Source organism: Oncorhynchus mykiss, chromosome 19 (genome assembly GCF_013265735.2).
Source record: "Oncorhynchus mykiss isolate Arlee chromosome 19, USDA_OmykA_1.1, whole genome shotgun sequence".
Lineage (NCBI taxonomy): Eukaryota > Metazoa > Chordata > Actinopteri > Salmoniformes > Salmonidae > Oncorhynchus > Oncorhynchus mykiss.
In genome coordinates this window covers 14,619,513-14,645,869 of record NC_048583.1, presented here as the reverse complement: position 1 = coordinate 14,645,869, position 26,357 = coordinate 14,619,513, and the positions used below count along the sequence as shown (strand labels likewise).

Here is a 26,357-nt window from a genome sequence, read left to right as displayed (position 1 = left end):
CCTACCTCTCTCCATCCCTCTCTCTCTCTCCCTCTCTCTACCTCTCTCCATCCCTCTCTCTCGCTACCTCTCTCCATCCGTCCCTCTCTCTCTCTCTACCTCTCTCCGTCCGTCCCTCTCTCTCTCTCTACCTCTCTCTCTCCCTCTCCTTCTCTATCTATCTCTACCCCTCTCTCCATCCCTCTCTCCATCCCTGTTTCTCTCTACCTCTCTCTGTCCCTGTCTCTCTCTACCTCTCTCCGTCCCTCTCTCTCTACCTCTCTCTCCATCTCTCTCTCTCTACCTCTCTCCGTCCCTCTCTCTCTCTACCTCTCTCCGTCCCTCTCTCTCTCTACCTCTCTCCGTCCGTCCCTCTCTCTCTCTCTCTCTCTACCTCTCTCTCTCCCTCTCTCCCTCTCTATCTCTCTCTACCCCTCTCTCCATCCCTCTCTCCATCCCTGTCTCTCTCTACCTCTCTCCGTCCCTCTCTCTCTCTACCTCTCTCTCCATCTCTCTCTCTCTACCTCTCTCCGTCCCTCTCTCTCTCTACCTCTCTCCGTCCCTCTCTCTCTCTACCTCTCTCCGTCCCTCTCTCTCTCTACCTCTCTCCGTCCCTCTCTCTCTCTCTCTCCCTCTCCCTCTCTACCTCTACCTCTCTCTACCCCTCTCTCCATCCCTCTCTCCGTCCCGGTCTCTCTCTACCTCTCTCTGTCCCTGTCTCTCTCTACCTCTCTCCGTCCCTCTCTCGCTCTACCTCTCTCCGTCCCTCTCTCTCTACCTCTCTCCGTCCCCCTCTCTCTCTCTCTCTCCGTCCGTCCCTCTCTCTCTCTCTCTCTACCTCTCGCTCCATCTCTCTCTCTCTACCTCTCTCCGTCCCTCTCTCTCTCTCTCTCCGTCTGTCACTCTCTCTCTCTCTACCTCTCTCTCCATCTCTCTCTCTCTACCTCTATCCGTCCCTCTCTCTCTCTACCTCTCTCCGTCCCTCTCTCTCCGTCCCTCTCTCTCTCTACCTCTCTCCGTCCCTCTCTCTCTCTCTACCTCTCTCCGTCCCTCTCTCTCCGTCCCTCTCTCTACCTCTCTACCTCTCTCCATTCCTCTCTCTCTACCGCTCTCCGTCCCTCTCTCTCTACCTCTCTCTTTACCTCTCTCCGTCCCTCTCTCTCTCTCTCTACCTCTCTCCGTCCCTCTCTCAATACCTCTCTCCGTCCCTCTCTCTCTCTACTCTCTCTACCTCTCTCTCTACCTCTCTCTCTACCTCTCTCCATCCCTCTCTCTACCTCTCTCTCTACCTCTCTCCGTCCCTCTCTCTACCTCTCTCTCTACCTCTCTTCGTCCCTCTCTCTCTCTACTCTCTCTACCTCTCTCTCTACCTCTCTCTGTCCCTCTCTCTACCTCTCTCTCTACCTCTCTCCATCCCTCTCTCGCTCTCCCTCCCTCCGCTGCTGTTTGTGTCAGCACTCAGAGACTCCGGCGGCGTCCTATTCCCTGTCGTGCACTGCTTTAGACCCGAGCTCTAAGGACCCTGGTCAAAAGTAGTGCACTGCATAGGGAATAGGGTGCCATTTGGGACGCAGACACAGATAGATGTTACATCAAAACGAAGGGCTTTCTGATTATCAGCCTCTCAGAAACAAAGAGGGAAACATCTCCTCTGAGACTGACCTCTTGTTTTTGAAAGCAAACACACTTTAATTACCATTACTGTAACCCCTCTCTCTCTCTCAATTTCAATTTAATTTAAGGGCTTTATTGGCATGGGAAACATACATTGCCAAAGCAGGTGAAATAGATAAAAAACACAAGTGAAATAAACAATAACACATTAATAGTAAACATTACACTCAAAAAAGTTACAAAAGAATAAAGACATTTAAAATGTCATATTGTGTCTATATACAGTGTTGTAATGATGTGTAAATAGTTCAAGTACAAAAGGGAAAATAAATAAACATAAATATAGGTTGTATTTACAATGGTGTTTGTTCTTCACTGGTTGACCTTTTCTCGTGGCAACAGGTCACAAATCTGGCTGCTGTGATGGCACACTGTGGTATTTCACCCAGTAGATATGGGAGTTTATCAACATTGGATTTGCGTGTCTGTGTAATCTGAAGGAAATATGTGTCTCTAATATGGTCATACATTGGGCAGGAGGTGAGAAAGTGCAGATCAGTTTCCACCTCATTTTGTAATTATCTTTTTGTTTTCTCATGATTTGGATAGGGTGCTCTCTCTCTCTCTCTCTCTCTCTCTCTCTCACTACCTCTCTCTCTCTCTCCCTCTCTCTCTCTCGCTCTCTCTACCTCTCTCCATCCCTCTCTCTCTCCCTCTCTCTACCTCTCTCCATCCCTCTCTCTCTCTACCTCTCTCTCTCTCCCTCTCTCTCTCCCTCTCCCTACCTCTCTCCATCCCTCTCTCTCTCTCCCTCTCCCTCTCTCTACCTCTCTCTCTCCCTCCCTCTCTCTCTCCCTCTCTCTCTCTACCTCTCTCCATCCCTCTCTCTCCGTCCCTCTCTCTCTTTACCTCTCTCCGTACGTCCCTCTCTCTCTACCTCTCTCTCTCCCTCTCTACCTGTCCCTCTCTACCTCTACCTCTCTTTACCCCTCTCTCCATCCCTCTCTCCGTCCCTGTCTCTCTCTACCTCTCTCTGTCCCTGTCTCTCTCTACCTCTCTCCGTCCCTCTCTCGCTCTACCTCTCTCCGTCCCTCTCTCTCTACCTCTCTCCGTCCCCCTCTCTCTCGCTCTCTCTCTCGCGTCCGTCTCTCTCTCTCTCTACCTCTCTCTCCATCTACCTCTCTCTCCATCTCTCTCTCTCTACCTCTATCCGTCCTTCTCTCTCTCTACCTCTCTCCGTCCCTCTCGCTCTCTACCTCTCTCCGTCCCTCTCGCTCTCTACCTCTCTCCGTCCGTCCCCCTCTCTCTCTCTCTCTCTACCTCTCTCTCCATCTCTCTCTCTCTACCTCTCTCCGTCCCTCTCGCTCTCTACCTCTCTCCGTCCCTCTCTCTCTCTACCTCTCTCCGTCCCTCTCTCTCTCTACCTCTCTCCGTCCCTCTCTCTCTCTACCTCTCTACCTCTCTCTCTCTACCTCTCTCTCCATCTCTCTCTCTCTACCTCTCTCCGTCCCTCTCTCGCTCTACCTCTCTCCGTCTCTCTCTCTCTACCTCTCTCCGTCCCTCTCTCTCTCTACCTCTCTCCGTCCCTCTCTCTCTCTACCTCTCTCCGTCCCTCTCTCTCTCTACCTCTCTCCGTCCGTCCCCCTCTCTCTCTACCTCTCTCTCCATCTCTCTCTCTCTACCTCTCTCCGTCCCTCTCTCTCTCTACCTCTCTCCGTCCCTCTCGCTCTCTACCTCTCTCCGTCCCTCTCGCTCTCTACCTCTCTCCGTCCCTCTCTCTCTCTACCTCTCTCCGTCTCTCTCTCTCTCTCTCTCTCATAGGAGTAGATGGGAATGAACGGAGAAAGGGACATGTGGTGGAGGGAGAAATGGACAAAGAGAGAGAGGGAGAAAGAGATGAATGGTATTTCCCTCTAAAACCTTAGTCCAGCCCACTGCAGAAGCTAATCACACCATGATAGGTCAGAGGTCAACTTTCAGCGGGGTCACCGGCATGTCACCCCCCCCCCCCACCACTCCGAGCCAGCCAATGATTGATGAGGAGTGTGTGTGTGTGCGCACGCGCGTGTCTTACTTCCAAAGTGACGCCCTTCAAAAATGTAGCCAATTAAAGAGACGAGTGCAGGAATGCCTGGTGAACAGAGGGGGTTTGTGTGGAGGGTTAGTTCAGGCATTCCTGTGTCCTATGAGCTAGAGACACAAGGAGATGCTGTGAGAGAGAGAGAGAGAGAGAGAGAGAGAGACAGTGAGAGAGAGAGTGTGTATGTGTGTGTGTGTGTGTGTGTGTGTGTGTGTGTGTGTGTGTGTGTGTGTGGGTGGGTGGGTGGGTGGGTGGGTGGGTGGAGATGGTCGATCAGTCCAGTCACCACTCTGGCCCAGTAGAACATCTTCCATACAGTGACAGAGAGTTCTAGTAAACCTGGGGAAGGCAGGTCCAATGCCACGACACCATGCCCAGCACAACGTTGTCACAGCAAGCCACTATCCATTACCAAGTGTTCATCTAAACAGTTGGAAGTCCAACTTCAACCAAATGAAGAAAGCTAGAAATGAATACTAATATATATATCAGTGTCCAGTGCTGCTGTGAAGGTTCAAGACTCGAGTAGTGTAGGAGAGTGTGTGTGTGTGTTGTTTTATCTCCAGAGAGGATCAGAGAGCAGTATGTACAGCTAAATCCACATATTAGAAGTGTTCCCCTTTCAGAGTGCGTAGGAGCGATTCTCCTGTCTCTCTCTGTTATATTCACTGAGGTCTCATCAGAGTTCTCCCTACAGAATACACAGAGGAGAGAGGTTCTCTAGACTCACCATCCTGCTCATCTTCAGTTGAATAAGGGATGGCAGCGTGTGAAGGTCTGCATGGGAGTGAGAGAGGAGCCTGTGGCTAGACTGCAGGGGGGAGCACGAGATGGATGGAATGGAGAGACTGGGGATTTAGGTACTTCGGTATCTTTCTTCTTAAAACTGCATTGTTGGTTAAGGGCTTGTAAGTAAGCATTTCACTGTAAGGTCTGCCTACACCTGTTGTATTCGGCGCATGTGACAAATACAATTTGATTTGATTTAATGAGCGAGAGAGAATGTGTGAGAGAGAAAGAGAGAGATTGAAAGAGAGAGTGAGGGGGTGAAGAGCGAACAGCAAAAGTGGGCAAAGCCTGACCTGAAACTAGAGAGGACAGAGAGAACAGAGAGAACGAGAAGAGAGAGAAAGAGAGAGAGAGTACAGTCAAATGGTATCAGGTCTATATTAGGCTAATCTGGCCAGGCATTCATGGTCCACTTCTCTGTTACACTAATTGCAGGATTAAAAAGAACCTGATCCACAGTTTACCCTCTCTCTCTCTCTCCCCTCTCTCTCTTCTATTCTCCCTTTGTCTATCCTCTTTCTCGCTCCATCCCTCTTGCACTATCTTTTGTGACACACCCATATATTCACACACAGCACACTCTCTCTCCTGAACAAAATGGTGACTATTCTTTATAAGAGTGCTTCCCTAAGCAAACTCTGAGGCTGGAGTGTGTTAGAACATGTGTGTGCGTGTGTGTGCGTGTGTGTGTGTGTGTGTGTGTGTGTGTGCGTGCGTGCGTGTGGTGTGTGTGTGCGCGTGCGTGTGTGCTCCCCAGACATTTCAGCGCCAGGGGATGGAATAAAAGCCGCAGAGAGGCATGTGGGGATTCTTCTGTACTCTATAGGAGGAGCAGCACGTCGGCAGGACAGCACCTATAGGAGACATCTCTTCCCACCTAATTTCTCTCGCTTTCTGTCTGCTATCATCGCTCTCTCTCACCCCCCCCCTTCAACTATCCCTCTGTTCTGAGCTCAAAGGAGCCATTCCTCTCTGTTCCTGCTCCGTCGTTACCTGCCAGGGCGGGGCCCCGAGACTTGACATCTTGTGGTTCCGTTGCCAAGGACACCGTTGGAGACCAGCTCGCTGTGCTGTCAACACACATGCAATGTATTTCATCACACACCCCCTGTCCCCCCGTCTTAGTGAACAAAAGCCAAGATTGACTGAACAAGGGGTGTCTGGGAGGGAAGAGCCAATGGATGAATGAATGGGTGACTGTCTGTACCTGCTCCTCTGCTTCACACAGCTAACATATGGCAAGCCCAAACCCACTCTTCCGACAGAGTAGCAGGACAATAAAACAGGACAGTTAACGCTAAGTTACGCTAAGATACGCTAGGCTAATAATAAACTCACAATGAGGCCCATCCATTTTGCATGAATTAATTAGCCGCTAGAACTAACAATGAGAAATTGGCCCACTTGGCGCTCTATGCTAGGCTACGCTACATTGACAGTTTGCATTGTAAACCCTGTAGCGCGTGCCTTAGCATCCAGTTGTAAATTAGCAGTGAACGCTAACCTGCTGTTTTACTAGGCCTTCTGTCCTCATTATTCTTCACATAACAATGCATTGCCTGGATTCCCAACACACACACACACACACACACACACACACACACACACACACACACACACACACACACACACACACACACACACACACACACACACACACACACACACACACACACACACACACACACACACACACACACACACACACACACACACACACACACACACACACAGCTACCTATAGTAATTAATAGATGCGCTCGGCTTGGGGAACATATGCGTTTACTGATGGCCATGCAGAACACATTGGCATGGTGACTTATCATGCTGTAGCCTTGTTGTTAGCTGCTAATTTGCTGACTGCAGTTAAACCCAACGTGTTAACTAAACAACCTTGAAAGGTTGATTAAGCCATAGAGATGGAGATATGAGAGAGAGAGAGAGAGAGAGAGAGAGAGAGAGAGAGAGAGAGAGAGAGAGAGAGAGAGAGAGAGAGAGAGAGGAAGAGAGAATGAGAGAGAGAGAGAATGAGAGAGAGAGAGGGAGAGAGAAAGAGAGAGAGAGAATGAGAGAGATATGAGAGAGAGGGAGAGAGAATGAGAGAGAGAGAATGAGAGAGAGAGTGAGATAGATATGAGAGAGAGACAATGAGAGAGCGAGGGAGAGAGAATGAGAGAGAGAGGGAGAGAGAATGAGAGATAGGGAGAGAGAATGAGAGAGAGAGGGAGAGAGAATGAGAGAGAGAGGGGGAGAAAATGAGAGAGAGAGGGAGAGAAAATGAGAGATAGAGTGAGATAGATGAGAGAGAGAATGAGAGAGAGAGGGAGAGAAAATGAGAGAGAGAGTGAGATAGATGAGAGAGAGAGAATGCGAGAGAGAGGGAGAGAAAATGAGAGAGAGAGTGAGATAGATGAGAGAGAGAGAATGAGAGAGAGAGGGAGAGAAAATGAGAGAGAGAGTGAGATAGATGAGAGAGAGAGAATAAGAGAGAGAGTGAGATAGATGAGAGAGAGAGGGAGATAGATGAGAGAGAGAATGAGAGAGAGGGAGAGAGAATGAGAGAGAGAGGGAGATAGATGAGAGAGAGAGAATGAGAGAGAGGGAGAGAGAATGAGAGAGAGAGTGAGATAGAATGAGAGAGAGGGAGAGAGAATGAGAGAGAGAGGGAGATAGATGAGAGAGAGAGAATGAGAGAGAGAGGGAGAGAGAATGAGAGAGAGGGAGAGAGAATGAGAGAGAGAGGGAGATAGATGAGACAGAGAGAATGAGAGAGAGAGGGAGATAGATGAGAGAGAGAGAATGAGAGAGAGAGAGGGAGAGAGAATGAGAGAGAGAGGGATAGAGAATGAGAGAGAGAGGGAGAGAGAATGAGAGAGAGAGGGATAGAGAATGAGAGAGACTAATATATAAATAAAACAGCCGCTATTTGACCCTCTACCTCCACCGCTGCATTTGTTTAACACAATAGGATGTTTCCTCTAGTCTAGACACCTGAACGATGACCTGACTACTATTTAGGTCATCAATCCATTTCCCTCCACAATGTCCAGTCAAATTGCAGGGTGGTGAGCGCTGCACGGCCATTCATTCACGTTCACACAGAAAATCCTCTCTCCCTCTGCTTATCTGGTCTAATGTGATTTGAATGTGTGTGTGTGTGTGTGTGTGTGTGTGGTGGTTGTGTGTGCCTGGTTTATCTGAGGTGATGGACAGTGGCTGGGCATTGGCAGCGGTATGCGGTGGCGTGGATGTTGAGAGGGCCATGTGTTGGAATGTGTGTCTCTCAGGCTGTTTGCTGTGAAGTGGCACACTTCATTACACTCTTATTCAACATGCCACCTCATATACATTCCCCTAGGGTCATATATATCAGGCTCTTACTCAACATGCCACCTCATATACATTCCCCTAGGGTCATATATATCAGGCTCTTATTCAACATGCCACCTCATATACATTCCCCTAGGGTCATATATATCAGGCTCTTACTCAACATGCCACCTCATATACATTCCCCTAGGGTCATATATATCAGGCTCTTACTCAACATGCCACCTCATATACATTCCCCTAGGGTCATATATATCAGGCTCTTACTCAACATGCCACCTCATATACATTCCCCTAGGGTCATATATATCAGGCTCTTATTCAACATGCCACCTCATATACATTCCCCTAGGGTCATATATATCAGGCTCATACTCAACATGCCACCTCATATACATTCCCCTAGGGTCATATATATCAGGCTCTTACTCAACATGCCACCTCATATACATTCCCCTAGGGTCATATATATCAGGCTCGTACTCAACATGTGCACATGTACGTTCATATCAAATCAAATCAAATGTTATTTCCTAAACAACAGGTGTAGACGAACAGTGATGTGCTTTCCAACAATGCAGAGAGAGAAATATAAAAAGAATATAAAGATAATAACATGATAACAACACAATGAGTAACGCTAACTTGGCTATATACACTGGGTACCAGTACCAAGGTAATTGAGGTAGACAGGTGCATACAGGATGGCTGTGGGGATGGCACAGTCCACCAGTTTAAGACATGTGCTACTGAAATTCTATATGATTATATAACATAAAAACGGTGCAACACTAATAAAAATAATGTTATTTTATAACAGTTGCGTTTTCTCCCGCGTTGGATAGCGGTCGCTGTCCGCGGTTCTGAAACACATCAGTGCGCTGTTGAATTGGCACCTTTTCCTAGACCATGTTCCTATGTGCAGAATAGCAAAGTTCACCAGCATAATGGTGAACAATGAGGTGGAGGTAGGAGATGAGAAAACAGCCTTCGCCTTAATTGTCTAAGTGAGGAGAGAGGAAACGCCAACATAATCTATAATCTATAGCCTAACTGTTAAATGTGCCTGCCTTCAGAAATCATCCATATATATCCACGGAAATAGGGACAGATCTGGCTTCTGTTGCCTACTGATTGGGTGAGCACCAAGCCTTCGTGAGCACCAACCACAACATGTCTGATAAACAAATGTGTCTGTTTTTAATATTTGCTACGCTCTAATAAAGGCTGTACACGTTGTTTTAGTTAGAACATACCTCTCTGCTAATATTTTTCATTTATTTAGTGTTTCCACTTTTCCAAATGATATTTAAAATAATAATAATAACCCTCCTTTTTCTTGATCTCCTTCTTATTACTATTATTATCATTATGATCATCATAATAATAAGTCATGTCATTATCATCAGTAGGCTTAGTATAGCAGCCTTGTATAACCACCATCGAGCCTTAGGCCTAAGACCACATCCTGTTTAGTCTTAATACCGTAACTTACTTAGGACTGCATTTCCATACTTCTATAGGCTACTGTATCAGTCAATCATTCATTCGCTCATGTCGTCACACGTCGTCCCGTCATTCCTGATTTTAAATGTAATCAAGCATTTTTTACTTTTGAAATAAAATGACAAAGTCACCCTTGAATAATTAGCGTAAACAATATATCAACCGTTCCATTTTCACAAATGAATGCGACTGGTTTCAGTCTTTGCTGTCATAAAGACTTTACAAAAAAAAATAAAACATTACAACCGACCCTCTTATAATTTTATAATTGATTTAGTGTTGTTTACATATTTCCAAACGGTCCGAAAAATGACATTGCAATCTAACAGCACCTGTTAGGCACACAATTTGCATGCGGCGCTGGCTCCTAACCTACTTTTCTTGATCTCCAGTATTTTCCACAAATAGCCACAATAGCCACTTTTGTCACGTCCTCCGCATCCATTTTGCTGTCACGGGGTTCTGAGTTTGTTGTAACCAATTAATTGATGTGATTATGATATGCTATAGGTCAGCCCCTACTGATCATCATACACGTGTCACGTAAAGAGAGCGAGGGTTGAGGGAATGTGGGAATGTTGAAACAAATGAGGGATTTCGGTAACAGAACTTTTCAGTCAGAAATGGCTGTAATTATGCTGAAGCTTCAGCAACCAGGACAGCTCGATAAACACTGTTGATGTGTGGTGGTCGCTTCGGCAGGGAGGAGAGAAAGACAACAGGTGCGAGTCAAACAGTCACTTGCTGTAGTTTTTTTTAAACACAGTGCAGAAAGTCTGAGCCTACAATCAAATAAATTGCAGTCGGACTCCCTCTAGTCATTTGTGCGTCTTAATTATTTCATCAAACAGTGTGCTTAAAGCATCAGACAAGCTCAGTGCGGTATCGTTGGTTTGATTAAAACACATAGGAGGTGTCTATATATGGAAAAAAAAACGTGTTAACATTTCGACCTATACGCCTCACCTCCTATACGCCTCACCTCCTATACGCTTCACCTCCTATACGCTTCACCTCAGCTTCACCTCCTATACGCTTCACCTCCTATACGCTTCACCTCCTATACGCCTCACCTCCTATACGCCTCACCTCCTATACGCTTCACCTCCTATACGCTTCACCTCCTATACGCTTCACCTCCTATACGCTTCACCTCCTATACGCTTCACCTCCTATACGCGTCATATTTGCTCCTTTTTGACATGTCAGCATGGGATGCTGTGACATCCAGTGTGTAGGACATGCGTCAGTCCAAATCCTCAGAGGAGGACAGAAAACAACCTCTAGCTCTGTCTTATCCATAGAAGCACATTAAAACAGACACTGGCACCGGAATTCATTTCAAACTCTACACGTTTATGGCTTATGTTGCTGCCATTAGTGGAGTAAGCATTCATGTGGAGATGACACACACGCACACGCACACACACACACACACACACTTCATTCATCTTAAATCCGCTACTAATGAATTTTCCACTGGTTCACTACCACTCCACTCACCCATCTCCACTCGGGGACCATCAAACACAGAGCTTAACAAGGCCCCAGTTATTTTTGCTCCTTTTTAACATGGCAGCAGTTAAAGTCATATAGTGTATGATGGTGGGAGTAAAAGACAGACTATATCGAATAAGAGGTATTGCCTATATAGTGCACTATTGTTGACCACAGCCCTGGGGACCTAGAGCTCTACATAGGGAATAGTGTGCCATTTGGGACACAGCCCAGAGCCAATTCCCAGCCAACACAGACGGCAAAGGATAAAGACAATTCTGCCCAACGAGCGTTCAGCCATGCTGTAAGCCTGGCAAGCTGAGAAGCTGAAAAGACTGATTCATCCGAACAAGTATTTTTTGATGGGAATTTGATTGCGTGTGTTTGTATCGTTTACGCTATTCTGAGACCAGATGAGGAAGCTCAGCGTATCCACACATCTGTTGTGTTTGTCTACGCTGCAAGGACATTGAATGATCCACTCGTATAAAGCAGTAAGAAGACACAGTCTGTCATTTCCGCCTCAAGGAATATCTTGAATCACTGTGTCACTTCTCTGTAAGAAGCTTGGCAGTGACTAGAGTAGATGTGAGTTGTTATGAGGTTATCGGGGTCAGTATTATCTAATGCTGGACGGTAGTATTCATTATAATAGGATGAATGGACTTGGAGTCTATATAGAGGAATCTGCCTTAACAATAAGCTATAGTTAGAGCTGGTGTCGCCCTATAGCCACAGCACAATGGGTACTGGGCTACAGTCAGTGCTAGTGGTAGGTGCATATAGGCTGTCATAGACCCCAGCCTCTGCCCTTCACTGTCCTACATTGTGCAATTCAACTCACAACCCTGTGTGTGTGTGTGTGTGTGTGTGTGTGTGTGTGTGTGTGTGTGTACTCTCCATGCGCTCATCCATCATCCACTGTAAGTGACACAGTCTGACAACCAACCAGTCATAACTAGTGCTTCATCAGCGAGACACTTCGAGTTCTGACTGGTGACCTGGAAGTTACAGGGACACGAGCCCCACTACATGAGGTTACGATGACACAAGCCTCACTACATGAGGTTTACGATGACACAAGCCCCACTACATGAGGTTACGATGACACAAGCCCCACTACATGAGGTAACGATGACACAAGCCCCACTACATGAGGTTTACGATGACACAAGCCCCACTACATGAGGTTACGATGACACAAGCCCCACTACATGAGGTTTACGATGACACAAGCCCCACTACATGAGGTTACGATGACACAAGCCCCACTACATGAGGTTACGATGACACAAGCCCCACTACATGAGGTAACGATGACACAAGCCCCACTACATGAGGTTTACGATGACACAAGCCCCACTACATGAGGTTACGATGACACAAGCCCCACTACATGAGGTTTACGATGACACAAGCCCCACTACATGAGGTTACGATGACACAAGCCCCACTACATGAGGTTACGATGACACAAGCCCCACTACATGAGGTTTACGATGACACAAGCCCCACTACATGAGGTTACGATGACACAAGCCCCACTACATGAGGTTACGATGACACAAGCCCCACTACATGAGGTAACGATGACACAAGCCCCACTACATGAGGTTTACGATGACACAAGCCCCACTACATGAGGTTACGATGACACAAGCCCCACTACATGAGGTTTACGATGACACAAGCCCCACTACATGAGGTTACGATGACACAAGCCCCACTACATGAGGTTACGATGACACAAGCCCCACTACATGAGGTTACGATGACACAAGCCCCACTACATGAGGTTACGATGACACAAGCCCCACTACATGAGGTAACGATGACACAAGCCCCACTACATGAGGTTACGATGACACAAGCCCCACTACATGAGGTTTACGATGACACAAGCCCCACTACATGAGGTTTACGATGACACAAGCCCCACTACATGAGGTTACGATGACACAAGCCCCACTACATGAGGTTTACGATGACACAAGCCCCACTACATGAGGTAACGATGACACAAGCCCCACTACATGAGGTTTACGATGACACAAGCCCCACTACATGAGGTAACGATGACACAAGCCCCACTACATGAGGTTTACGATGACACAAGCCCCACTACATGAGGTTACGATGACACAAGCCCCACTACATGAGGTTACGATGACACAAGCCCCACTACATGAGGTTACGATGACACAAGCCCCACTACATGAGGTTACGATGACACAAGCCCCACTACATGAGGTTACGATGACACAAGCCCCACTACATGAGGTTACGATGACACAAGCCCCACTACATGAGGTAACGATGACACAAGCCCCACTACATGAGGTTTACGATGACACAAGCCCCACTACATGAGGTTACGATGACACAAGCCCCACTACATGAGGTTTACGATGACACAAGCCCCACTACATGAGGTTTACGATGACACAAGCCCCACTACATGAGGTTACGACTGTCATGAAGACAAAACCACATTACAGCCCCAATCACTTCTTCAGAATAGACTAAAATGGAATAAAATGATATAGATTAGAATGGAAACGTTATTGTCCACTTCCTGGTGATCACTTCCTTGAACCTTTTGAATCATCTACAGCCGTTCTGAACACCGCCAATTAAATGACTATTAAATATGTTGTTTCTCTTTCGGTTGATTACTGGGAGTTGCCTGATTAGCCACTAATTATTTGTCATCTGAGAGTGGTTCATTCATAAGTGTTCCCTGGCGATTTATCAAGCGTAATCAACGAAAGGAATTAAAACCTGAACTGTTAAATGCAGAATTAACAGGATAATTATGCAATGCCACAAGGTAGCCAGCATTAATTGTATCAACTTCTATAAAAACACATCTAGTCATTTTTTTGGAATGTACAATTCAAAGAAATACATATTTAGAAATAAAACTTAGAGAAAAGTTGTTATTTATCTTCTAAAAGAGGCAATTATACATTAAACAGTATATTCCCTTTAACTTCTCTTGAATGACCGATTAGGAACAAAGTTGTGAATTAGCAGCTATTTAAATACAAAATAATTGGTTGTTCTTGTGGCTAATTATGCCCACGGTAATTAAGGAGCGGAGTGAAAAGAAAAGAGAGAGAGAGAAAAGAGAAGGCATGGGAGAGGCGTTTGTCTGACTGGGCTTTTATAGGAGAGGGGGAGGAGGAGAAGGAGTCTACTGTGTTGGGAGAGGGGCTAGTGGGGAGAGACTGGAATGTCAATGATGGGACAGTGTGTGTGTGTGTGTATGTTTGGTGGGGGGGTGTTAATGTGGGTGGGTGTGCCTACGTCTGTATGTGTGAGCGCATGTGTGTGTGCGTGTGTGTGTGTGTGTGTGTGTGTGTGTGTGTATCATAGCTGCTAAAGAGCACAGGCCCTAGGGAGTGTGATAGAGCTCTACCATAGCTAGGAGGGCACATTGCTCAGATTGTTTCTTCCTGCCTCTCCATCCCAACAACACACACAAAGTGTTTATATCTACAGCAACCTATTCAATTGAAGTCGGAAGTTTACATACACTTAATAGATAGAACTGTTTAGCCATAATGACCATCGTCACGTTTGAAGGAAAAAGGGGGAGCCTTGCAAGTCGAAGAACACCATCCCAACCGTGAACCACGGGGGTGGCAGCCTCATGTTGTGGGGGTGCTTTGCTGCAGGAGGGACTGGTGCACTTTACAAAATAGATGGCATCATGAGGCAGGAACATTATGTGGATATAATGAAGCAACATCTCAAGACATCAGTCAGGAAGTTAAAGCTTGGTCACATATGGGTCTTCCAAATGGACAATGACCCCAAGCATACTTCCACAGTTGTGGCAAAATGGCTTAAGGACAAGAAAGTCAAGGTATTGGAGGAATGGGCCAAACATCTGCAAGGGCCGCGGCTTTTGTGGAGCGATGGGTAACGATGACTGTTGTTGATGTGTGCAGAGGGTCCCTGGTTCACGCCCGGGTATGGGCGAGGGGACGGTCTAAAGTTATACTGTTACATATGTAAACTTCTGACCCACTGGGAATGTGGTGAAAGAAATAAAAGTTGAAATAAATCATTCTCTCTACTATTATTCTGACATTTCACTTAAAATAAACTGGTGATCCTAACTGACCCAAGACAGGGAATTTTTACTAGGATTAAATGTCAGGAATTGTGAAAAACTGAGTTTGGCTAAGGTCTATGGAAACTTCCGACTTCAACTGTATATACATATATATCCTGTCTTAGCTGTCAGACAGGTAAATTAATTGCAGAATTTAAATATGTGCATAATTGGAGGGCCTGAAGTTCACGCTGAATTTGTCTTTAATTAGAACAGCGTAATGGTAAGGAGAAACAACTGGTCCAACATAGACCCCTGCTTTCTCACACTGTATTTGTTTAAGCACTTCTTTAATAATAATGTCTATAATGTCGTTTTTAAAGGTAGATAACTAGGGAGAGACAGAGAGAGCTAGAAGGAGAGAGAGCGAGAGAGAGAGAGAGGAGAGAGATAGAGAGATGGAGAGAGATAAAAGAGAGAGGGAGAGAGAGAAATAGAGAGAGAAGAGAGAGAGAGATACCGAGAATGAGACTAAAACCCAGAGAGAAGAGAGAGACCAAAAAATAGAAATTTAAAAAACAACAAAAACTGAAATGTGTTGCCAAGTAAGTGCACTGTATCTGTGGCTATGAGTGTTGATTAGTATACAGCTTTGTGTTGAGACGGATAAACAAACAAACAACGAGCAGCAGGCTAAATGTCAGAGCAGCTGTACCTTACAGGCTTTACACAGTCAACAAACACAACTCCTTTCCTTTACCCTTTAGTAGGGACATGCGGTGTGTGTGTGTGTGAGAGAGAGAGAGAGAGAGAGAGAGAGAGAGAGAGAGAGAGAGAGAGAGACAGAGAGAGAGAGAGAGAGAGAGAGAGAGAGAGAGAGAGACAGAGAGAGAGAGAGAGAGAGAGAGAGAGAGAGAGAGAGAGATGGAAGAGAACTGTAGGGGGACGGGGAGGCTGCTTGAGTCCTATGGTAAAGGCATGGGAGAGGAGAGGCTGATCATCAGTGATGGGGTTCAGTATGGCGGTGCTATGGGGAGTGGTGATAGACTAGCCAAATGGGCTGTTCCACCTACACCCAAGGGCATACATAGTACATACTGTATGTAGCTAGAGACTACGATGTGCTCTCACTCAACGCACGCACACACACACGCACACACACACACACACACACACACACACACACACACACACACACACACACACACACACACACACACACACACACACACACACACACACACACACACACACACACACACACACACACACACACACACACACACACACACACACACACACACACACACACACACACACACACACACACAGCAACATACAGCCACCTCCTAGCCAAGTGCAGCTGAGTGAAAACTGTGTCAACAATAAGGATACAGACAACTGTTCCTAGAGAAAGTATGTTGCCGACCCCCTCGCTCCCTCTCAGCACACTGCTCCCCCATGACAACACGGACGGCCGGGTGCTGGTTACCCCACCTTAAAACCAGAGCAACTCAATGCCAAACTACCAGCGATACATCTCTCTCTACTGTATATCCAGCCATCCCTGCCTTTTTCTCTACCCTTCCCTGGGGATTGGGCTCTTCTGTCTGTGTGTGTGTGTGTGTATGTGTGTGTGTGTCTTTGTATGTGTGTGTGTGTGTGTGTGTGTGTGTGTGTGTGTGTGTGTGTGTGTCTTTGTATGTGTGTGTGTGTGTGTGTGTGTGTGTGTGTGTGTGTCTGTGTGTGTCTGTGTGTGTGTGTGTGTCTGTGTGTGTCTGTGTTCAAACCTTAAACCCGTCTCCTCCCTATGGGGGCTGATGACACATGTGGTTAGTTGTGGTAATGGCAGTGTTAATGCTGATGACATTGTTCAGTTGATTGCCGAACACATGTGGCTGAGCAGGGACAGACAGACATCTTCCCTCCCTGCATCTAGCCCAGGCTGTGCTCCTGTAACCCGAGCCCCAGGCCCTCATCTTAAAAGGTTGCGACCTTGCTGTGCCTCTAACCCCCAAACAAAGGAGGTGGGTGAGTGGATGGTTGGTTGGCTGTCCCTCCCTCCCTCCCTCCCTCCCTCCCTCCCTCCCTCCCTCCCTCCCTCTTGCCCTAGGGTCATATAGCTGAGAGAGAGAGAAAGGTCTGGTAAAGCGTTTGTTAAGCAGGGCTGCAGTGAAGCAGGCAATGAAAATAGACTAGAGGGGGTTGAAGGGGAGAGAGGTTCTCCTCAAATGATCAACAGGACAGCCAGCTAGCCTTCGAGAGCGGGTGTGTGTGTGTGTGTGAGCCCTGATCATGTGTGTGTGTGTGTAGGTAGTGTGCGTGTGTTCTGTATGTGTGTGTGTGAGTGTAGGAAGTGTGCGTGTGTTCTGTGTGTGTGTGTGTGAGAGTGTAGGTAGCGTGCGTGTGTTCTGTGTGTGTGACGAGCGGAAACGATAAAAGGGCTGGGTCTTTCTGTGTGTGTGTGGGGGGGGGGGGGGGGGGGGGGGACTGGTTGGGGTCTCCTCCTAGCTACATCCCCTCTGGGCCTAGTGGTGGCTCTGGCTCACAACGGGGATGGATTCCAATGCAAGGAGACGGGAGTGGGCACACACACACACACACACACACCAGTCTTCCTCCTTCCACACAGTGTCTAGGCTGGTGGACGTGGCTGCTGCTGGTCTATATCTCAGGACTAGTGTCCTCCATCACATCTCCCAGCCTTGCCTCACTACAGATGAACAACTATGTAGTTTGACAAAGGGAACATTACCTTAAACCGCCTCCTTGACTGTTATCAGAGACATTTAAATAACAGATACTTGTACACATCAGAAGTGTACAAAATAGGTTCTCTGAAGAAGAGATTCTGGACTGAAATAAAACAAAACAACACTGTAAGTCCAGTACACAGGATAAACGCTCTTATACATCTACTTATTCAGCACCTCGACTCCTTTCAGAACAAACCTAATGGGCCGTTATGTGGATCAGAACTAAGTCATTTATTCATTATTACTGAATGATCCTTCAGTAGCTGTTTGTCTAGTAAAATATCTGGTGGATAGCAGAGTATTCAATTTCCCCTTCTCTCTCCCCACACACACACACACACACACACACACAACACACAGAGTGTATGAATCTGAAGCTTTACGATTGGACTGTTCTATTATACATGTGGGCGTCTCGGTCTATGAGCCGTTGAATGGAGGCTTTATTTCCTCTTTCCCCCTCGCTGTAGACGGAGAGGAGAGAGGAGAGAGGAGAGAGGAGAGAGGGGAGAGGAGAGACGAGAGAGGAGAGGCGAGAGAGGAGAGACGAAAGAGGAGAGACGAGAGAGGAGAGAGGAGAGACGAGAGAGGAGAGACGAGAGAGGAGAGAGGAGAGACGAGAGAGGAGAGAGGAGAGACAAGACACGAGAGAGGAGAGAGGAGAGACGAGAGAGGTGAGACGAGAGAGGAGAGACGAGAGACGAGAGACGAGAGAGGAGAGACGAGACAGGAGAGAGGAGAGACGAGAGAGGAGAGAGGTGAGACGAGAGAGGAGAGACGAGAGAGGAGAGACGAGAGACGAGAGAGGAGAGACGAGAGAGGAGAGACGAGAGAGGAGAGACGAGAGAGGAGAGAGGAGAGACGAGAGAGGAGAGAGGAGAGACGAGAGAGGCCTGGCAGGTGCTGTCGTGGAGAGATGGACCTAGCTACTGTGTGTGTTGTGTGTGTGTGAGTCAAGGGTAATATGGCTACCGCGTAATCGAGTTACCACACATTACCAGGCCAACACGGGACAATTCTGCTGACAAGGAATTATTTAGTCAACTCCAATAACCACCAGCTAGACGAGACATTGAAAGGACAAAGACATGCTTATTTAATATATACCCATTTAACTCCCAGGTGTATAGGCCTATAGACCGTACGATACACAGCCAAGTCATACAACCTAGCGATTAGCTTAGAGTTAGCCTTGCCGGTTCAGGTAGACCACATTAATAGCTCATTTAGCTTTGTTTAGTTTCACTAAGACATGTTAGCTTAAACGTTGGCCTCCTCAACCTCTCCAGTTATAATAGCCGAGCTCAGGAGAGCAGAGCCCCAATTCTTAAAGCCTCTCAGAATAGGAGTGCTGATCTAGGATCAGTTTGGCCTTTTAGATCATAATTAATACACTGATATAGACACAGGCGACCTGGTGCTAGATCAGCACTCTTGAGAATAGGACACCACGGGCATTGTGTAAATAGGTGTGCCGTGGTCTTTTTCCTTAGCCTGTGTTGCGACTTCTCAGCCGTGATGTACGGGCCCTGCTTATCTCGGCCCGTCACCTCAACTGGAAATACTATTATTCTATCTGGACTCAGCCGGCGGCTAGGCTACGCTACGGTAAGGATGGTCACTCTGTCACTGTCCCCCCGGACCAGAACAGCCCGGGACACCGCCACAACCTCTGTCTGGCTCCATCAGGAGAGGGAGAACTCCAACACACACGGGACCGACACACACACACACACACACACACACCTGCACCGGCCCGAGGGGTCCTTCTCAACTGGAGTGGAAAATAACTATCATCTCAATTCGATAACAACAGAAAACAAGAGGAGAAAATCAGCAGCCTTCACAAAGAGACTGTATGTAACATCCTTTCCTCTGTAATGGTACCGTGGGGAAATGCAGTGGCAGTTGTACCAGAGTCTGTAGAGTGGCTGGGGTAGCCCCTGTATTATTCATGTGAGGATTTATGACCCAGCGGGGTGTGTGTGTGTGTGTGTGTGTGTGTGTGTGTGTGTGCGTGCGTGCGTGCGTGTGTGTGTGTGTGTGCGTGTGTGTGTGTGTGTGTGTGTGTGTGCGTGTCCACAGGGCCAGGCCACTCCATCACAAGGATAATTTCCTGTGTTTGACCCCCATGATGACCTTTGTTTCCCCTGGCTCGCACACTCTGTCAGCCCCAAATTAGTACATACTTATGCTATTTTATTTACGGCAGGTTGTATAAGGTGATAATAGAAATATAACTACATATGGTGCTGTTATTTGTACAATTATATTTTTAATCATTATTAATTCATTAGTACTTAGTACTTCATTTGATTTTTGGAAGAATCATAAACCTTTTATTTTTTATAGCCAATAAAACATTGTGACCACTAAAACAATTTTGGATTTTCCACCTACTTCTATTTATACTAAACCTTATCCTTGTTCATTTAAATGGTATATATTCCTATATACTTTATTATTTTTCATTTAAATTGTAATATTTTTTTTATTATTACATTTTTCCCCCCCAATTAAATATATTTGGGAAATATGTATATTTATTAAAGGACCTAAATGAATGGTTGAAAAGTACAGTCTATTCTTGTTGTTCTGAACAGATTTGGAACACGTTCAGAGCGTTCCTGAACAGAAACAAACCCAAAATAAATAATAGGTTCATTCAATAAATTCCCTCAAAGATCTTTCCTCTTTCCTACGCACGTCTCCTCGCTGTAACGAACGCATCTAAATCTCCACCCGCGTCTGCCTCTCAAATAGCACCCTACTCTCTAGAAGAAGAAAAAAAGTGCACTACTTTTGAGCTGGGACAATCATTAAGAATAATAATTATAGGGAATAGGGTGCAATTTGGGAAGCAGCCAATCTAATTCATATTGACACACCAAACACAAGTCTTCTCACACACACACACACAGGCAGACGGGGACATTAGCATACCACCGACGGCGGCGTGCCGTTTATTTGTCAGAAACTCTCCTCCGGCCAACCCGCCCTGTTCCTCTCCGGCTCCCAGCCAAACAGTCCAATCTGTAGCGAGCTCCCTTTAACCCATCCCAATCACAAAGAATATTCTGGAAGCAGTAAGACCCATTGAGGGACCCTCTTCTTACCCCAATTGGATGAGTATAGCTTAACTGTTTGGCAGCATTCCCTGAGCACCGCCTGCCACAGCCGCCTGCAACAGCCGCCTGCAACAATATACAATAGAAGCCTCCTCCTCCAAGTCTTATCTGGAGCAGAGCTGTGATGAGAAAATGGAATCGATCGATTGGCTGATGGGTATGTACTGTATGTGTTGTTATGGTGAGTTCTGGAGGCCCTGGACGGACCAGAGCTGTTATATAGGAGAAGAAGGAGGGAGGGAGGGAAGGAGCGAAAGGGGGAAAAAAATAATGAGAACGAGAGACGAAGGGGGGGAGAATTACAGAGAGAGAGAAAGAGCGAGAGAGCGATAGAAGAATATACGGAGAAAGAGAGCGAATAAAAGAGAGAGGTGGCCTGGTCTCAGAACTGAACAAGGTGCCCCTTCAGAAGTGTCAGACAGCACCTCTCTTAGCCGTCCTAGATCAGTGGAAGAAGTGATCACGGAGCCGTCTGGACACCTAGCGAGATAACACTATGAACTCACTCCTCAATCCCTCAACAGTAGACACACACACACACACACACACACACACACACACTCTCTCTCTTCGTAAATCACTCCTATCTAATGATGGGGTGTGTTCTTAAAGGGATTCATGGAGAGATATGAACTTTAATCACAAAGAGCTGGAGAGAGAGAGAAACAGAGATGAAGAGATAGAACGAGCGCTTTACTCCTCCGTGCGGACGGCGAACCTTCAAGCGCTTCACCCCCTCTTTCATGTCTATTCCCATGGACATTTCTCTGTGTCATCCCTCATCCCTCCATCACAACATGGCTATATAATAACCACCTATTATGCTAATGAGCCTGCAATAGACTGCAGGTCTATAGGCCGTAGGATGCTGTTTTTCACCAATCGTCAATCACAATTTTCCCTCTTTTCCCGTTTTGTAATTCTTTTTTTTACTCAGGAGCAGGTCCGTCGGGCCTTTTCCAATGTTCCGCTATAAATGAACAATGAGTTGAGCCACTATATAACAGCCATCAAGATGCTACGATAAATGCCCTTCAACGTAATAACACGAACAGTAAAACAAAGAAATATGTGGATAAGGAAAGGTGACCTGGTCCGTTTTACAAGGCGCTAAATCAGAGAAATATCACGACGGAGTTATCAAACGGAATTCAAACTTTTATTCATTGAGTAATAGCTCCAGTAATGCAGTCCATCAGCCAGATTACTGCACACACTAAGTGTATACATCTCACACACACACACACACACACACCAAGCACAGCCTGGGCCCCGTTGCTAGGCGATCTCTTTCCATTCGTGACGAGAAAGAAAGAGAAGAGGAAGGACAACCAGGTTCAGCTATTTCCTCCTACCGTTTCCCCCCCCCCCCCTTCCATCCACTCTTTCTTTCAGTGTCTAACATTGCAAACACTTATTTTCCCCTTTCCAAAATCTATGTAGTGTGGAATCAAAGAATGGGGTCCTGGGCCATAAATCAGCAGAGAGGCTTAGTATGAGCATTAAAGTGGAACCATGTAGTAAGGCCCGCCACATGAGAGGGACATTAAACACCTTTGCGCATGGCCCCGGCCTCCTCAGTAATTCTTGACAGCTTATTTCTCATTGTGGGCATCCCAAATGGCACCCTGTTCCCTGTGTAGTGCACGACCTATCGGGGCTCTGATCAAAAGAGGTGCACTCTAGATAGGGAATAGGGTGCCATTTGGGCCGTGAACATAGAGCTTGTAGGGTCAGAGGCTTCGGCACGCAGATCTGAAATATGACAGACAGACAGACAGACAGACAGAGAGAGAGTGATAGAGGCCCATTTCTTTCTTGTTTTTTTAACAATCGGGGCAACTGTTTGACATTATGAGACACCACAGGTTCCTCTCAGTGGTAGTGGGCCTGAGAGGAATCACTGACTGGTGGAATTTCACAGCGTCTTTAACGCCTGAGCACACACATTGTTGCTGCGCCCCCAGTACTCCTTCCTATTGTCTGGTTTTTAATAAGGCAGAGCCATCTAAGTTTCCTTTAACTGATGGAACATATGGCAAATCACACTTCTACAACACACAGATGAACATATTGAAATCATAAAAGCGTATTATCGTATGATATCCCCTTTATCTCGCTCATCTGGTCTATCTGACGTGTCCATTTTTTGTTAAACATTTTTTTTTTTGGGGTTGGGGGACATCTTTTAACATCTGTCCGTCTCCACGGCGTTTATGAACGCAGAGCTGGTCCATATTCCAGCCTGCCAGTTATTCAGTTGTTCTGTTATAGCTGCATCTTTCCGTCACTCAGCGGCAGGCCGGGGGGTGTAGAATAGGCTAATTGAAAAGGAAATAGAGTGACAAATTCCAACCCCCCCCCCCCCCCCCCTGAAAAATATGGTTCCAATTATCCTGCGGTATAAGGGTCTATTCTCCCCGTAACGGGACGGGAGTGAGAATTATTACATGTGTTGCAAAAGGCACTGTAGGCTATGCCTGTTTCCACATCTTAAAAGACAGGACATCAAATGGCCATGAAAATATCCATTTCCAGAGGAATTACATAAACAAACCCCCTCTCTTTTTCACAGCCTTTTAAATCTAAGTCATCGACACACACAATTCATCTATTATGCTGTTGAGCCCATCCAAAAAAAGGCTCGCGAATCCCCCTCCACAGCATCAGCCCCCTCATCCTGCCTGGTATTATAGCCTGGGTGGATTTGGAGAGGCTGGGAATTCTGACCACAAGCAGCCCCAAAAAAGGAACAGTGACTGGGCTCCGCTTCGCAAAAACTATTCGCTCTAATTCAGAACATCTGACCGTGGTGAGGGCAGCCGAGCTCCGAGGGAGCTTTTTTCGGGGGAGCGTTGACTTCCCTCTCTCTCTCTCTCTCTCTCTCGACAATCAACTCTCAAAGTGCCGGAGTCACAGAGAGAGAAGCGTATTAACATGCGATACGGATCCCCTCAACACTCACACACACACACACACAAACTCCTTTCCTTTGAAGATGATTGAAACACACTTAAGCAGACAGCGGGTATAATAATTGACAGCAATTGATCACGTTTCATTGACCACAGGCACGACATGTGGATGCACAGGCGCACACACACACACACACACACACAGAGAGGGGTGCGTAAACGGCACACTGAGGAAGGTCAATTAGCAGCAGCAGAGAGAATACACTGGTTTCAGCTGTTACCTTGGTTAAGAAATCCTCCAGTTGTTCCTTCCCCAAAGGGGTTAAAAGGATCCGGCCAGAGCCCTCCTGGCTGCTCTCGTTACCCGATCACAGAGGCATGTAGCTGGGTAGACACGGTGCTGCGCTGGGTCTGTCTTGCCGGGAGCTTTTTTCGCCTTTTTTATTCCCCTCCACAAAACACTTGCCTTCGATATCTCTCTCTCTCTCTCTCTCTCTCTGTCTCTCTCTCTCTGTCTCTCTCTCTCTCTGTCTCTCTCTCTCTCTCTCGGCACACAGTCTGTTTCAGTGGTTCTACTGACAGTAGTCTGTTTCTCCCATTCCACTCACTCTCTCAAACGCACACACAGAACAGAGAGAGGCTCCTCTCAATGAACAATCACACTCTCACTCTCTATGGCATCAAGCTCAGGCTTCAAGCTCAACTCATTAACGAGAGAGGGAGGAATAAAAAAAAAAAAGAGGGAAAAAATGCTGGATCGTTTTTTTTCTTCTTTTCCTTAGGCTGGACAGTGGGTGGTTAAATGCGCATCCTGCTGGTTGGTGGTTGGTCCACGCTCGCTCTCGTACCCTCTCTGCCGCCGCCTGCCTTTCTAAACGGAATCTTTCCTCTTTCTTTCTCTCTCTCGCTCTCTCCAAGTTTTGAGGCACTCTTTCGGAGCCGTGCTGCTGCTGGCAGGAGAGGGGAGGGGCTTGGGGCTGAAAGAAGGGAGGGAGGCGCGCTATAGGTTGAGCCTCTGTCTGTTTACACCCACCGGGGGGAGGAGGGAGAGGAAAGGAGGTCGGGGGAAGGGAGGGGAGAGGAGGGGGGGCTGTCTCTGCTTTAACCATTTGGTCTTCATCTGTTGCGTGGCTTCACACACACACACACACACACACTCTCTCAGCGATATCTCTCCCTCTCTCAGGCACGCACGCACTTAGCCATTGTAGCTAGGGAGAAAAGCACTATAGTAAATAGACAGGCACACCTTTACTTAGACTCTATTCTTTATACCCCAGCTAGGGAATAATGCAACTGCATACCAGTAATGGGATAATAGTTTGACTCATAATACACACACCTAATGAATACCCATACCTGTACGAATACACACACCTAATGAATACCCATACATATACTAATACACACACCTAATGAATACCCATACATATACTAATACACACACCTAATGAATACCCATACATGTACTAATACACACACCTAATGAATACCCATACATATACTACATATCCTCAAGTTTCAAGTTGTATTAGTCGTATGTACAGGATACACATGGTATACACTGTCCAATGAAATGCCAACTTGCAGGTTCCTTCTCAACAATGAAACAACAATAAGAAACAACAAAAGATAAGACTAGAACATAAAGTCAATGTCTCAGTAGAATAAACATTTTAGCATCAGTATAATACAGGGAGACCCAATTTATATAACAGTATTTATACGTGTTTTGGGGAAGGGGGGATTGGGGGGCGATTGTTTAAATCCTACAGGTACATCAACATCAACACACACACACGCAGAACTGTACCTGTATGGCAGATCATGTATGAGTCTGCTCAATGTCTGTTCATTTTCTGCCTGCTGTCATTAACACGCCTCAGAGCACATGGAAACACTGCCGCAAACCCAGCCACGCACTTATGCACGTATGCGCGCACACACACACACACACACACACACACAAAATTAGCGAAAGACCGCTTTCACCAGGTATCACGTCCTTATCTGGTCTGATTAGCACGTCGAGGCTACACACACAACAACACAACAATCTGAAACCTCCCGTACTCCACAGGTGTAAACAAATAAACACAATGAAATGAACAAAAGGAGACTTGTTTAGTTTGGTGCGTTTTGCTACACGGGTTATAGAGCATTCCGGATTACAGACCCTGACGAATGCCAACTGTAGAGACGAAAGGACGTGACACGACCCAGCCGCTCTTCTCCCCCTTTTCCCAACAAAAAAAAACGGCCACAGAGGACGCGCTATATTGTTCAGACCATTAAAAGTCATTGTGCTGGCTTATCGACCCGTCGAAAGGCGCTTGATACGGTCGACCATTTCTTACTTGTTCACGGGTCCTCTGAAATAGGCCTAGATCATGGCATCCTGCGATTGGTTCAAGAACAAAAGTGTGCTTACTGACGGTTTCCTCAATATTACGAAAGGTGTGCTGCAGGGGGTCGATTTTGGGCCCCGTTCTCGTCCCTATTTCTATCAATAACATTGTTCCACCTTTTAAGGGAGGCGATATGGGAGAGTTGTGTTGGTTTTTGATTCATCTCTTCATCTCGTGTTATATCTCGTGTTATATTGATATTATTATATTACATGGTATTTATTAAATGGTGTATGTTCATGTTCACAGGCCTCCCCATGTAAATGAGACCATGGGCTCAACGGTGACCCTC

The 26,357-nt window shown here is 46.6% G+C and overlaps 1 protein-coding gene across 10 annotated transcripts in view; it reads right to left on the bottom strand.

The window, feature by feature from the left end:
* The window catches only part of LOC110498654 (teneurin-3), a 426,574-nt gene that overhangs the window by 204,674 nt on the left and 195,543 nt on the right, over window positions 1–26,357 (bottom strand). Inside the window, exon 1 of one of the 10 annotated variants that reach the window (XM_036954332.1) lies at window positions 23,939–24,584. The exons of 8 other annotated variants lie outside the window; for them this stretch is intronic. The gene's annotated coding sequence lies outside the window, so the exon portion shown is untranslated. Of the gene's footprint in view, window positions 1–23,938; window positions 24,585–26,357 lie in introns of those variants that run through there. One more of the 10 variants, XM_036954333.1, reaches the window with a different exon arrangement.